The following is a 15,486-nucleotide window of genomic DNA, read 5'->3' as shown; positions in this document are numbered from 1 at the left end:
GACCCTTCGAGCTGGCATGCAGGCAGATCCATGCTGCCTGCTTTCAACGTTTCCTCTCACCTGAAAAGATAAAATACAGCGTACACTGCATCGTAGGTGGAGACTGAAAGCCCGCCATTGTTTGTTAGTTTGTTATTGCTCTTGTTTAACAGCTGATATAGGTATTCTGGTGAGAGAGTTACACGCTTGCTTTCTGATGGTTCAATGTACACAAAATTATTAAAAATATTGTTTAAAATTACATTCAGGTTATGTGCATAAAGTGTACATAAAACATAAATGAATTTGGGTCCCATCCCCAAGATATCTCATTATCCTTTCCTTTCCTTTATCCCTTAGGAGCTCCTTGATCCATTGATCTCATTATGTATATGCAAAAATGCCAAAATATTTCAATATACGGAAAGATCCGAAATACGGACCACTTCTGGTCCCAAGAAGTCTAGATAAAGGATATTCAACCTGTACTATCTTTCAAAGGTGTTGTGAGCCACTTACAGTCACAAGCAGGAAACAAATCAAACAAAAAATAAAGGAGCTACGGAATATCCCAGAGCACTTTTGAGCCTTTTCTCTAAGGGGACTTTTAGCAGTTTTGTTTTTACCGTGTTGAAAACTGAGCCTTTGGAATAGGCTCAATATTGAGAGGAAGGGAAAGGCTGTGTCGCAGTAAAAGTCTTCATGGTTAGATGAATTGCTGAAGGCTCACTTTCTTTATATATGACTAGCAGAATCCTGCCAGGATTCCCGTGTAGCTCTTATTAACTCTGATGTATTCATTGATTGAGATGAACCTACTGTTTCAGGAACAGAAAAATGGTACAGTTCTGAATAAGACCCTATGATTTTATTTGAATTTAAAGCTACAGAAATACATCCATTAACCGGGCTCCAAGCAGACATGAAGGCTGATTATGGGAATCTGATTGTAATCATTCTAGTTAGTCATAAGAAATCAGGCTCAGAATCTGAATGCCAACTGTAGCTCAGAAACACAGAATGGACTGAAACCACAGTTGTCAAGAGGCTGAAGAGAGAGAAGAAATTTTAAAATATGACTGAGAATATTTTGTTGGAGTTGTCAGTAACATATGCTCACCCTATCTTGCCTGTTAATTGCATAGAGCTGTCAGAGACTACCCATGCCCTTCAGCAGAAGCCATTTCCCAAGAGCTGAATTATGTGTCCTGAAATACCTCATGGATCCTAGTTTAGAATGCAGGCAGAACAATGCATACTTGAACGTTCTGCCACATTAAAAAAAAAACACCTTGTATACAAGGAACAAGCACACCTAAGTAAAATAGGCAAGAACCTTCTAAAGATAAATTTCTACAAACAATGCCTTTACTTTAATATTGGGGAATATTCAACCATACAGTTCCTGCATCTAAAATTTGAAGTGATGGTCACATACAACAGCAATATCAAACTATATTGTTGAACATGTCGAGTAGCCCCAAGTCTTCCTTCCTTATGTCATAGTATGTGTCATCTGGAGTATGAACATCACGTTCCTACAGGTATATTCAGGCCTCTTAGGCCCCAGCTTTCATATTTACATTCAAGTTTCTATTCCTTATAGTAAGAAAATTCAGAACACCACAAACAAAAATCGAAGGGTTATTAATCTGCTCTGGCATGCCCTATATTATATCCACAGCTTTCTGCTATTTCAGAGAAGTCGCCCCCGTTAAGCAAACACAAACCTTTTCCTATTTATTTATATCCTTTCCTATTTATTTATATCCTATCCATTTATCAGCAGAAAAATTAAATGACGCTATTGAAAGAAATATAAAATTGAAATAGTCAAAGCAGACCAGTTGAGATTACTCCATCTCTACTCCAGAGGGGAAGGACTGATTGTCAGCTGACCCAGGAAGCCCAATGGAAAAGGCCTTCAATCTTCTCCTGTTAAGTGGCTGGCTGTTGATGTAAAGGGAAACAGCCCACCATAAAACACTCCACTGTATGATACTATAATCAGATTCATCTGATCTAAGCATCTCCCTTAAGAGCCACGAGTTGTATTATTCTATTTTATTTACTTAAGTGAGGTCTCTTTTTCCTCCTGGCTGAGCCTGGCTTCAGGAGGATCCATTCATTCCCAGAGGGGAGAAAAAGGTTGAATATCATTTCAAGGAGAAGTGCTTGCCAAGTCTGAAATGAATATTCAGCTTCACTGTAGTCTAAATACCCTACATACTGTGTGCGGATGCTGGACGAAATGTCTGCAGCTTCATTCACATATGGTACTATGATTTCCTCGTTTGCTTTATAATTTAAATATAAAACAGGATGGCACCTGACTTAAGGGGGGCACATTGCTGAGGGTTCACAAGCCATGTCCAGTCATACCAAGGTAAAAAGGTAAAGCTATTTTTCTATTCTAAAAATACATGTCTCTATTTGGTTAGCACATACAGTTTTGTAGGTTCTGCTTAAAAAGGTAAAGGTCCCTTGTGCAAGCACCGGGTCATTCCTGACCCATGGGGTGACATCACATTCCGACGTTTCCAAGGCAGACTTTCTTTGTGGGGTGGTTTGCCAGTGCCTTCCCCAGTCATCTTCCCTTTACCCCCAGCAAGCTGGGTACTCATTTCACCGACCTTGGAAGGATGGAAGGCTGAGTCAACCTCGAGCCGGCTACCTGAAACCGACTTCCGTCGGGATTGAACTCAGGTCGTGAGCAGAGCTTTTGACTGCAGTACTGCAGCTTAACACTCTGCGCCACGGGGCTCCTAGAGGCTCTGCTTAGAGGGATTCTATATCAATCAGGATACCTAAAGCAATAGAAGGCTGCACTGAATACCCCAGTCCTAATCAGAGGATGTGTTGGACTGGTGTAAAATAATACTCCAAAAGGTAATATTTTCCATTTTCATCAGTGAAGCCAGACAATACATTATCTTAAGCCTTAAAAAGCTAAGATAAATTTGTTTCATGAGAGTATGATATTGAATGACCCTGAAGCGAGAGTATGGCCATTTCCACAAAGTTTACTTGCCTCATTTTTGATGTTGTTGAGAAGCTGGGTCTTTTCCTGCTTCCTCACAGACATGTGGTACATTTGGGCACTTCCTGGGGTTTCTCCAAAATTTTCTCCAATTTTTCATAAATCTGCTTTGCTGCAAAGTTTGGGGAAAGACTGCAGACAAGCCTGGATCACAGTCATGTGGCAGAAAAGTTCAGATTGTCTAGTCCCATACATATAACAGCCATTTCCCCTGCCCCCATCCCTGAGGTGGCAATCTACCCCCTCCAAACACTGGGGTGCTTTTTATTGAAAACTGAATATAATTATTATATTATAACAATCTCTGTATCATGGTTCTCTGAATTCCTATCTTTTTTTTATGAAAAGAAAACTAGTCTCTTGCCTCTTTGATTGTGGAAATATAAGGGGAAAGACATTTATGTGCAATGAAAGGGGTTAGAGGTTTACTTTTAAAAAACAAAGCTGGAAATTCAGAGAACCTGGTACATGGATTGTGATAACAATATTCAATTGTGGCATGAGGGAGGGGGCAGCTTCTCTCAGGGGACTGGGGCAGAGGAACTCTGGGGAAACTTGCCACATGGAAGCTCCATCGCCCGCACATTGCATTAGAAGCTGCAACAGAAACGGGGAAACTATACATGTCTGTCCCCATGCAGAAAATGCCTATGGCTTACAGCCCAATCAAGAAGGCTGTATGGCTTGATATCCGTTCACAAAGCGAATGATCAATGTAATGAAGTAGTTAGCATACTGGCCTAGGAATTTATGTGTGCGTGTAAAGTGCGGTCAAGTCACAGCTGACTTATGGCGACCCAGTAGGGTTTTAATATCCAGGTTCAAATCCCCATCTAGCCATGAAGCTCACTGAATACCCATCATATTCTCTCAGCTTCGTCTACCCTCACAGGGCTTGTTGTGAGGATAAAAGAGGGGAGGGAAGAGCCATATACTCCACCCTGAGCTTCTTGGAGGAAAGGTGGAACAAAGAAAGGTGATATACAGTGACAGGCTTAAATGGACCTTCCACAGTCTGAAGCTTCCACAGGAATATTTGCACGGGGGCATAGCATTTGGCTGCCTTATTATCTGAAAGAGCTGATCTGCTGATTACAACTCCCACATGGAGTGCTGTGACACGTCACACAGATTTTCTGCATTGTATGGAGAGTTTCCAAGAAGGTGAGATGCTGGTGTTTAGACTTTTCATGTCATAATTAGCAGTGTATGTTATGGCAGCATGCCAAGAGAAGCCACAATGCAGAGGATGCTGGCAGAGGCTGTAAGACTTGCAGTGAGCAGATTTGTTTTTACCATTTTGTGAAGAATTTTGACAGCATGAAGCTGGCCGTGGAAACTCAATCTGAAAAAGCTGCCTTTTAGTGCACTGTGTGAATGGTTTGACGTCTAGGGGGAAAAAAACTTACACTTTTTACAATTCACCTGCTACTACACTGGCAAGCAGAACTTAATCAGCATAGGAAAACTTTTTTTTCAAGTTCCCCTGGTCTAGGACATCCATCCTACTAATCAAGATTTAGCTATCATGGGGGTTAGGGCTGGAAAAGCACATGAAATAAAAAAACATCTCTTGTCCTCTACCTCCTTAAAGGACCGCTCTCTTAAGATCAATCACAGACATTTATGTGGGGGACATAATTGCTTTGAGTCACCATCACATCCTTGGCCCAGGAAAAGGGCACTTGTATAAGAGGAGCAGATGTCTTTCAGTATACACTTTCTGAGAAAACAGATGAGAACATGACATGCACAGGTAGAGCACAAAACAAATACTGGCATCTATTTTCATCCGTACTTCAATACAGAACAGTACAGTATTTGGTGTGCATGTCATGTTCTCATCCGTTTTCCTTCTAAATTATTTTCTCCCTTTCCCACCTCCAGGGAAAGCAGAGTATCTCATAAAACAAATACAGGCATATATTTTCATCCATACTTCAATACAGATCAGGACACTATTTTGTGTGAGATACTCTGTTTTTTCCTGGAGGTGGGAAAGGAAGAAAATAATTTAGATGGAATTGTTCTCCAGACAGCCACAGAGGTAATTAGAGTCACTCTTACAAAATCCTATCTTAATTATGAAATTTTAGATTATAAATGGCAATACCCAAGAAACACAGATGTGGAAAATGCTAGGATACGGAAGTATGTCATGCATAGGTATTTTAATATGATATTTCTTTAAAAGATAGTTCCAGAGGGTAGCCATGTTGGTCTGCAGTAGAACTAGGGTTGCCAAGTGTCAGGTGGTAGTGGGCAAACCCCCGCCAATCCACCTGGCTGCCTGCTGACCAGCTGAGGGTCGGCGGGCAACGTATGCACTGTAACAATATGCGCTGCCTGACCTCCCGCCCTGATCATGGCAACCACATCAGAGACTCTCTGTTCTGTCTAAAGCACCATCAGCCCACCGACCTGGGCTAGTGCTCCACTGCAGCACCAGGCTGTCCAGGACAAGAGACCTGGTCGCCCCTGCAGAACCAGCAAAAGGGAAGCCAAGATCCTGAATGTCTTTTGATCCAAAGGGAAGCCATTATGCTGAAGCGACAGCATCACGTCACCTTCTCCTGCCCCCCCCCCCCAGTATCCCGTGGGAAAACATCTGCCACAATCTGCATCAACAACTAGGAAAGATTTACAGCTTCCTGACATGAGAAGACTGAGTAGAGCAATCTCGGAGATGTATAAATCACTGGTGCCAGCTTAGTAAACAAATTGCCACTTTGCCCTATCTCTGGACCTGAAGTCTTTGATCCCTTTTGTTTTGGGAAAGGAGCCATATGGGGAATTTCATTCTCCCCCACCCCCAGAAAAGGTATATTTACCCTCCCTGACAGGTATTCTGCGCAATTTTCCTGCCCTACCTCTCTATCCCTTCAGCGCATGTTGAGTTCTGCGGATCTCCACACACACACCCTCTCTCCGGTGTCTTGGCTGGCTCAAGGCTCTGGCATATCTCTCTCCCATCCCCTGCTGTACCTTGTTTTATATCTATAAGCCAAGGGTTTTGGACATCTCCATACTTCTAGATCGGTAACATATTACCTAATCAACAACATCCTAAATGTCTCTAATCCTACCTCCTTTTATTCTTAGTCTCTTGTATGTATGTATTTGCAAAACTGAATGAATACATAAACACCCTTTTAATCTGGAAATCTTTGATCTGTCTTTATTTGGGAGTCACTGAAAACAACCCTGGTATACACTGGGTGATTCCGCTTTATAAATATTGGTGTCGCTGCTCACACTAATTTACCAAATCAAAGAGCAGTTTTGGTAACAAATTACAGTTTTGGTAACAGCACGTGCACCTGCCCTCTGCGCCTTGTCACTTTCGGTTTACACCTGGAAGCGCCACATCACAACGGGCCTTTTACCACTCAAACTCCCAGTAAAAGGCCCCTTGGGATGAGGCACTTCCGGGTGTAAACTGGAAGTGACGTGATTGCGTCAGCCCGGCCACGTGAGCGGTCTTTGCCTCACCTCTGCCCCAAGAACCTCCCACTGGAGGAGTGCAAGGACCTGGCAACCCTAAGTAGAACACCTAGATTCGAGTTCAGTAGCACCTTAAAGACCAACAAGATTTTCGGGGTATAAGCTTTCGAGAGTCAAAGCTCCAGGAATCTTGTTGGTTTCTAAGGTGCTAATGGACTCAAAGCTAGCTTTAAAACATAATATTCTTTGTACAGACCCACCTAAAAGTTGTTCCCTTTACAGATTTTACTACATGCTACACAGACTCCAACATTATCGTAGAAACAGAGGCAAGTACAAAAGCTGTTACCATAGCAGCAGCTCCCCTCCCCTTTGCAGAGACTGGAGTCAGGACAAAAAAAGGGGGGGGAAGCTTTTTCTGTCATACGGCAGTATTCCCCTCCCTCACACCCATCACCTTTCTTGACAACCTACTACAGGAATTCTTTGTGTTTCAATTGTGGTTTTAAAGAATCTCTTTCACACAGAGAGAGAGGGGGGGGCTGTAAAAGCGAGTCCGTGTAAAAGGGCATTTCCTAACCATTTATGCTTGTTTCATCTCATTCATTTCAAGGGACTAACCCAGTTTGTTGGAAAGCCCAGCAGTTCAGCAGATTTGTGGATTATATTGCAAAGGACCCACAAAACTGGTGGAGGAGAAATCAAACCCTACCTGGAAAGTGGTTAAATATAGGTTTTGTTTATGGCTAACAAGATTCCCGGAGGCACAGCAAAGATTCTTCCGGCAAACTATCTATGGTGTGCTGTTTCTGCAGCTCTCCTCATAACAAGAACACCTACACCTGAAGGAGGCATTTTGCGTTATCTTTTCCATGAAAATGCCTAAAGGTCCATAATAACAAGAGAGACTCTGGTGGCACATATACCATTCTTGCATTACCTGGAGTCTTACCTTGAAGCAGCTACACTCAATCTTAACTACTTGTTTTCCATCATTTAGGAACCATATGAGCATATAAGAATGAACAACAACTCAGGCCAATAAAAATTACAGTTTACTCTCAACGCGTCTCCTCTTTTAAAACAATTAAAAAGTGAAATGTCTAGGTATGCGAATGACCTATTCAAGTATACTCACAGCCCCATCTTAGGCCTCAGCTGGAACAGGTTTAGGATGATGACTAAACATCTGATGAAGGAAGCTTTGACTCTAAAGCTTATACCCCCCAAACCATGCGGCCGAGGCACATACCTCAGGCCGCTGATTGTGACTGGGGGGCTGCGGTTCTTAGGAAATGAGGGCTGCCGCTTGGTCCGCATGTTCCCAGCTGCTCCCCCATTGACGGCATGGCCGAGCATTTCTTGCCCGCCCCATAGGCTTTAAAAAGCCTCCTCGCCCAGCCATTCGGCCTTGCTGCTTCTCAGCAGCGGACCCACCGGGAGGGAGGGAGGGAGGGAGGGAGAGAGAGAGAGAGAGAGAGAGAGAGAGAAAGAGAGAAAGAGAGAAAGAGAGAAAGAGAGAAAGAAAGAAAGAAAGAAAGAAAGAAAGAAAGAAAGAAAGAAAGAAAGAAAGAAAGAAAGAAAGAAAGAAAGAAAGAAAGAGTGGGGGGAAGAGGAAGAAGCCAGCCGCGTGCGTGCGAGGCAGGAAGCCTTCAGCCCTGCTGACGTGCCGACACACGCACGGTGTGTGTGTGGGGGGAGAAAGGTGCTGTGTTGGCACTCTTCCCTGCCGCCCCCCTGCAGAAAAAAAGTTACAACCTGCCCTTCGTAGTGCTTAATCAGGGAGCGCTCGGCGAGGGGGGCTGGGGGGAGGGGGCTGGCAACTTTTTCACGACCCCAAGATTCAATTACGCGACCCCATTTGGGGTCACGACCTACACTTTGAGAAGCTCTGATGTAGAGCACTGAGTTTTGCACTTGGGAACGCCATACAAACAGCCAAACACTACAGAGGGGTCACTTACAACAGCACTACAGAGGGGGCACTTACAACAAACAGCCAATGAGAGAACAAGCACTGTTGCATTTGCCCTTTTGCCCATGGGGCCACAAGCACTGTTGCATTTGCCCAACACAGTTCTGTTCAGAATCCTTAAATGCACTTCAGGGTGAAAACACTGAAAGGAAGATCCTGCTCCCCCAACAAAGACACTGCTCCCCACATAAGTGAGCAAGGGAAGGGGATTCCCAGCCCTCATCTGGGACTGCTGAAACCATCTCTCCTTGTTCCCCTGTCCCTACTCTGTGTATTTTCTCAACTATCTGACTCCCACAACAGCTGATAGTATTAAGGGTGTACAGTGCTGAAGGGGGTGGGAGAGATACAGGCATTCTAATACCTTGCTGTCAGCCCAATACCTTGGTTTTATCCCCTCATCCCCTACAAGTGGGGGACACAGGATGCACAACTGCAATCTGGGGTAACCGCTGTATCTCCCCCTATTCAGACCTGTGCTACTGTTGGTCAAGCACCCATGATGCCTATTGCCTTACAGGATCAGAGCCCCAAGGAGCAGCCCTGGCAAACAAAATGGGCACAGTTCCACTGCATCTCCATGAGGAATGGGTATGTGTTGACTCAGGGGGTACACTATGTACCCCAGCAGGAACAGCCTACCACATCGAAGCATTCACACTGCATTATGACATTATCACATAGCGTGTTTCCCCACCTCTACCAGCCCATGATGTAGAGCTAGGACAGGGAAAATCCAATCCAATCCAATCACCACACAAGGTAAACTGTCTATATGTTTTAGCTTGCATACCTATGTCACATTTAATATGTAATTCCACTCTTAAGAGACAGACTCCAATTCAGAAGTATAATCTGCAATCCATATATATTTATAGCCTATTTGTTTCAATAACAATCATGCACTGATAGACGTCATACTTTTCTGAAAGAGGAACAAAGCTGTGACTGGACTGCTACAATTTGCTTTTGTTAAGGCTTGTCATTTTTCTTACTGAGAACTGTATTTATTAACTTTTTTCTGACTATAACAGACCATTATATCGGTTTTCTTTTCAACATAAATCACTACAAGAACAAGCTGTGCATGAAGATTTTCTAAAAGTCAGCTCATTTCCAGTAGCTTCCAGGAACGATAGATTTTTAACGGTGGAATAGTAATTGCAGAAACAAGTACACTTGCTTCAAAGATGCCGCTTCTAAATATGGTGCAAAAACATTAAGCCTGAATTTCTGAACTTCTACTATAAAAGCATTGCATTCTTTCAGGTCTAAAATACGCACTGCTAACAATCTGGAATGCAGTTAGAATCCCTAGGGTCAGGCACCTATAGGTAGGGGTTGCATTTGTTTTTCTCACAAAAGCTTATTCCAAAGTAAAGTATATATATATTATTCTCTATATCAGATGTCAGCCTGGGGTGGGGGAAAGGGATTGGAATAGACAGAAGACAGTGGGTCACTAGCGAACAATCATTCTTGATTACTAAGGCACAGGACCGCACTGTTTCTGTGAGACAGCCCTGTAAGAAGGGCTAGGTTGTAATAGGGTTGCCAACTTCCAGGTGGTGGCTGGAGAGCTTCTGCTATTACAACTGATCTCCAGGCGACAGAGATCAGTTCACCTGGAGAAAATGGCCACTTTGAAAGGTGGACTCTATGGCATTATACCCAATTGAAGTCCCTCCCCTCCCTAAACCCTGCCCTCCTTAGGCTACACCCCCCGCCCCAAATCTCCAGGTATTTGCCAACCCAGAGCTGGCAACTCTAGGTTGTAAAAAAATGAAACCAAAAGGTTGGTTCTTGTAGGTTATCCGGGCTGTGTAACCGTGGTCTTGGAATTTTCTTTCCTGACGTTTCGCCAGCAACTGTGGCAGGCATCTTCAGAGTAGTAACACTGAAGGACGTCAGGAAAGAAAATTCCAAGACCACGGTTACACAGCCCGGATAACCTACAAGAACCAATGAACTCTGACCGTGAAAGCCTTCGACAATATTTTGAAACCAAAAGGTATTTACGATTTTTGCAGTGTCTTTTTTCACAGTGTCCATTCTAGTTTATGAGAACTCCATTCAATTTCTTAAAATACTTCACCCCTCCCACACACTTCTTCTTTCTTGGCTGGAATCCTTGGTGCACAAACAATGGCCTTTTGAATGTTGATTAGCGCTTGCCTGTTTCATAATACAGGTCAATCTGAGGAGTACACAAAACATGGACCAGTTCACTAAGTATTTCAAATGCTGTCATTTGCATCCTCAAAGGGGGAAGGGGAAGGAGACACAAGAATTCATTAGATAAATTGATGGCAATTTGTAGCTTGTTTTACTACCATCAACAGTGCTGTTTGGGACTGCACTGCAAAACAGACTTGAAAACAATGGATCACAAAGCACAGCATGAGTGCATCGCTTAAAAAAAAACACATGCAATCCTTTCTTGTGAATTGCATAATCAACCAAAAGGGAGACTGCAACCAAGAAATCAGAAGGAAACTGAGACTGGGAAGGCAGCCAAGAAGGAGCTAGAACAGATTCTTAAGTGTAAGGATTTGTTGTTGGCAACCAAGATGAAGATAATTCATACTATACTTTTCCCCATTACTGTGGATGCGTGTGAAAGTTAGAACATGAAGAAAGTAAAGGCCAAAGGTTTATTCAATCTGAATAGAAAGTTGAAAAAAAGAAAGTTGAATCGTTTGAAATGTGGTGTTGGTGCAATTTTATGGATACTGTGGACCGCCAAAAAGACAAATAAGCAGGTTCTAGATCAAATCAAGCCTGAACTGTCCCTAGAAGCTATAACGACTGAACTAAGGCTATCGTACTTTCTTTACATTATGAGAAGACAAGACTCACTGGAAAAGACAATCATGCTAAGAGAAGTTGAAGGCAGCAGGAAAAGAGGTAGACCCAACATGAGATGGATTGACTCAATAAAGGAAGCCAGGAGCCTCAGTTTGCAAGACCTGAGCAAAGCTGTTAACAATAGGACATTTTGAAGGTCGCTTAACTTAACATGCCCACTCAAAATAACCAGCGTGCTTTAGCCATAAAAATATCCTAATGCATTAGTATTTTGCCAAGCATAGAAATGTTTCAGTAATGTGATCTGGATAGTTCAAACCGCCCACTGAAACCCTAGTTTAGTGTAGTATCCAAAACTACCTTCAAGCGTACTTTCTATCCACCTGAAGACCTCCCGTTTCCTTATTTAGAAATATTAGCTCCCCCCTCCACCCCTTCCAGCCAATTCAGTGATATACCCCGAATGCCAACTTATCCTGTCCCACTTTTCCAACTCTGAAAAAAAAATCCTTGTTTTAAACCAAGCTTCTTGCCCTATGATTGTAGTCAAAAGCTGTTTCCCTTACTCCGTTCAGTCCTACAATGCTTAGCTTGTTGATTCACTCTTACTGTACTTCTGGCTGACTCCAAACCACCCCAGTTTGTGTAACTACAAAAGTACTCATTTTGGAAATACATGATAAGTCCATGCTGATCTTTATTTTTGCTTTACTGACTACCCAGATACCTGAACCATTCCTTGAGAACTGGAGCACTGGCAGATTTCCATGGTTAGGTAGCTATACCCCCCTGATTTATCCTACCAGCATACCTCTTTGGCCTCTTGCCTCCTGTTTTGAACATGTTGCATTTGGCTCTTAACATGGGCTTTCTAGGTACAATGCCTAATATTATTTTGACTATTTGAATTTGCTTGTTCTCTAGCCCAATTGCTTGCCATATACTTTTCAATAAACTTTCTTCTGATTACTTAATATCTGGATTCTCAGTTTTCCTTCCAAGCTTCGTGTAGTGGTTAAAAGTGGTGGACTCTAATCTGGAGAATCGGGTTTGATTCCCCACTCCTGCACATGAAGTCAGCTGGGTGACCTTGGGCTAGTCCCAGCTCTCTTAGATAATCTACTTCTCTCAGCCCCATCTACCTCACAGGGTGTCTGTTGTGGGGAGGGGAAAGGAAGGTGATTGTAAGCTGGTTTGATTCTCCCTTAAGTGGTAGAGAAAGTCGGCATATAAAAACCAACTCTTCTTCTTCTTGGTGGAGAACCCTGTCAACCCTATCAAAATGCCTAATAGTAATTTTTATGCCCAGGCTGAGTGCATTTTTTTACGTGGATGCAGAACCTAAGGCCTTTTAGGCATGGCTGTTTCCCTTGTGGTCACCCCTCTGAAGACTGAGGATCTTTGTTTTGATTATGAACACCTTTTTCAACTGCCAAAGGTCGCCTCGCTCTCCCCCTACATTCCCCCATGTTTTGTCCATGTTTTCAAATTTAAGATAAAACAGGTCCCTGAAAACGTGGGCAAAATGCGCAGAAACGCAGGGGGAGAGTGAGACGACCTCTGACGGTCATAAACGGCATGCATAACCAAAGCTAAGGCCCGAAGTGGTTGGAAGGGTGACTGCGAGGGAAACACCCATCCATAAAAGGTCGAAGTCAGCCTTTTACCTTAAGAACAAGAGATGGTAGAGTGGTTTCTTTGATATCCTTTGGCCAGTGTGGTATAGTAGTTAGAGTACTGGACTAGGATCTGTGAGACAGGCTCAAATTCCCACTCTTCTATGGAAGATTGCAGGGTGACACCTGGGCCGCTCACTCTCTCTGTCTCAGCCTAATCTACTTCACAGGGCCATTGTGAGAACAAAATCAAGGATAGGAGAATTTTGTTATAAGCCATTTTGGGTCCCTGTTTGGGAGGAATGTGGGACATAAATATCTAAATACATGAATACATACTTTAGATGGGTTGAATTAGTGGACCACATTCATACTACCTCCTATAGGCTACATACATCCACCTAGCCTCTAGCACTAACAATGACAGATGGTTTGAAAGAGACTGAGAAACCCAAGTTTGTGCTTTCTGTCATTTTCCTGGCAAATTCATCAGTTAATGTAACCATAGCCATTCTAAATCCAGTCAAATGCAGGTGCTTTCCAAGAAAGTCTAGAGCTGTACAATCACTAGCCATTCAAGCATCTTGCCCAAGAAAGCTACATTTATAGGTTGGGTTTTAGGGAAGGATTCTGCAGGAGCTCATGACAACCTCTTTCAAGATAGTCAAAATTACTCCCCCTCTGAAGAAACATTGACTAATTGCTAGATCCAATTGGTCACTCCCTCAGAGAGGGCCTGCCCAGTCTGCTGGCGACTTCCACCTGCCTGCTGGGACCAACAGAGCCAGCCAAGTTGGAAACAGGCAGTGCCCACATCCCTCTCAGTGATGCCAGACCAGCCTCCCGGGGAGGTCAGCCCAGAGAGGGAGATTAAAGGGAAAGAATGTGAGAGAGAAGGGAAGAGCTTGTCACAGCTCACTGAGGAGGAGCTGGTCCTTAATGGGTCAGTAAGACAGGGATGAGCCAGAGGGAGATACAGAGAAGGGTTCTTGGAAAAGGGGGAACATCTGGGGAAGCTGGGTGAAGGGAAACTGGTAGAATAGGAGGGGGCGGGCTAAAAAGGGACGGAGCCAACCCTTTAAATGGCACGACTCTTAGATGGACAGGGAAGAAGAAGACAGTCCCGCAGAGGCAGGACCGAGCAGCTGGGGATAGGAAGCTGAGCCTGAGCAGCTACCGGAGCCATTGGGGTTGCCAACTGTTGGGACCTCCACCATGGCGGAACAAGAGACCAGCCAGGAGAGAGAGAAGGAAGTGTGTCACAGTAGTAAACTACAGTGGACAACAGTTAAGCTGAGAAGTGGTAGGTCAAGCCTGTCCAAGCAACTTGTCCAATTTCTCAAGTCACAACAACTGAAATTCTTCCAAACTGTTAGGACCAAGTTGCTTTCTGAGAACATTCTGGGGCTGCCCTGAAGAAACAGTGGAGCCTAAATGAGAACTAATGCAATTTTGTCTGCAAAATGTCTTGCAAACAAGTCACAGCACGCCTCTGAATGATTTAAATTATCCTCTTCAGAGTTCAGAAGGAGAAGATCTGGTATCACAGAAAAGCTCCGCTGGACAACTTTTTGCCGATGGGATGGTGGCTAAAAAAAAATATTCAAGCTTTGCTGTCATCATCATCCCAAAGCAGGCATTATGATGTGCTCTAACTCTGAAACAACTGCTTCGGTTGCAAAACTTTTGGTAACGTTATTGAGATGGGGATCCATGAAGCCCGTCTAATATTTTAAGTTGCTGTTGTGATTGTGGTTTATCTAGTGAATGGTCAATGATTATGACTATTATTGTTTATTGTATTATATCACAGTCTGGCTGGATAGGCAGATTATTTTAACCTTTTACTTAATTTCAATAATGTGGTATATTTTATATATTTCATATTTATTTGTATTTTATATATTCTGTGTATTTCTGAGCCTGATAGGGGGCTGGTTTGTTCCTCTTGGGTTGGTATGATTTGATTTTGATCGTGAGAATTTGTACGAGATGTCTTTTGAACTATGCCTATTAAAGGTTTATGAATGAATGTGCTCTAACTTGTTTCTGGATGGGTCCACTCTGAATTTCTTCCCCTTGTGTTTTTCTTTCACCTGCACTATGTCAAAGCAGCTTGTAAGGAACACACTTAACAAATCTTAGCTGCCCAAACAAGCCATCACTTGAAAGGGGTATGGTAGTTACTATGTCAGACCTAAAAAGCTTTACATTTGAGATATCCAGTATCTTCATAAAATAGGCTCAGAAGATTTAACTGACACATCATTCCCCAGTGTCATACAAGCAGAGGCATAAGTTGAAACTACATGTCACATTTTCTTCATGAGAATTCCAAAACACATTAGCTTCCCTTTTCCAAATTCAGCTGCTAGGATTGCAAGGGGGGGGGGAAGCATGGGTGGGGGGTGGGGAAAGAGCTCTTTAACCTTTTCAGCCACTGCCTTATTTTCTTAGTGAAATGTAACCCCCCCCCAAAAAAAAAATTGGTACAAAGAAACAGCTGCAGGAGGGGGGGAAGGATACTCGTCATTTTTCTACAGTGGAGTTAAAAGCAATTTGTGTGTGTAAAGTGCCGTCAAGTCACAGCTGATTTAGGGAAACTCAATAGGGTTTTCAAGGCA

At 43.2% G+C, this 15,486-nt stretch overlaps 1 protein-coding gene across 3 annotated transcripts in view; it reads right to left on the bottom strand.

Annotated features, from left to right (window-relative positions):
- The window catches only part of ARHGAP26 (Rho GTPase activating protein 26), a 357,153-nt gene that overhangs the window by 89,049 nt on the left and 252,618 nt on the right, over positions 1-15,486 (bottom strand). The gene's annotated exons all lie outside the window — the stretch shown is intronic.

The sequence above is a fragment of the Euleptes europaea genome, chromosome 1 (genome assembly GCF_029931775.1).
Source record: "Euleptes europaea isolate rEulEur1 chromosome 1, rEulEur1.hap1, whole genome shotgun sequence".
Taxonomy (NCBI): Eukaryota; Metazoa; Chordata; class Lepidosauria; order Squamata; family Sphaerodactylidae; genus Euleptes; species Euleptes europaea.
Note: the sequence above shows the minus strand (reverse complement) of the source record. Positions and strands in the feature narration are given on the sequence as shown.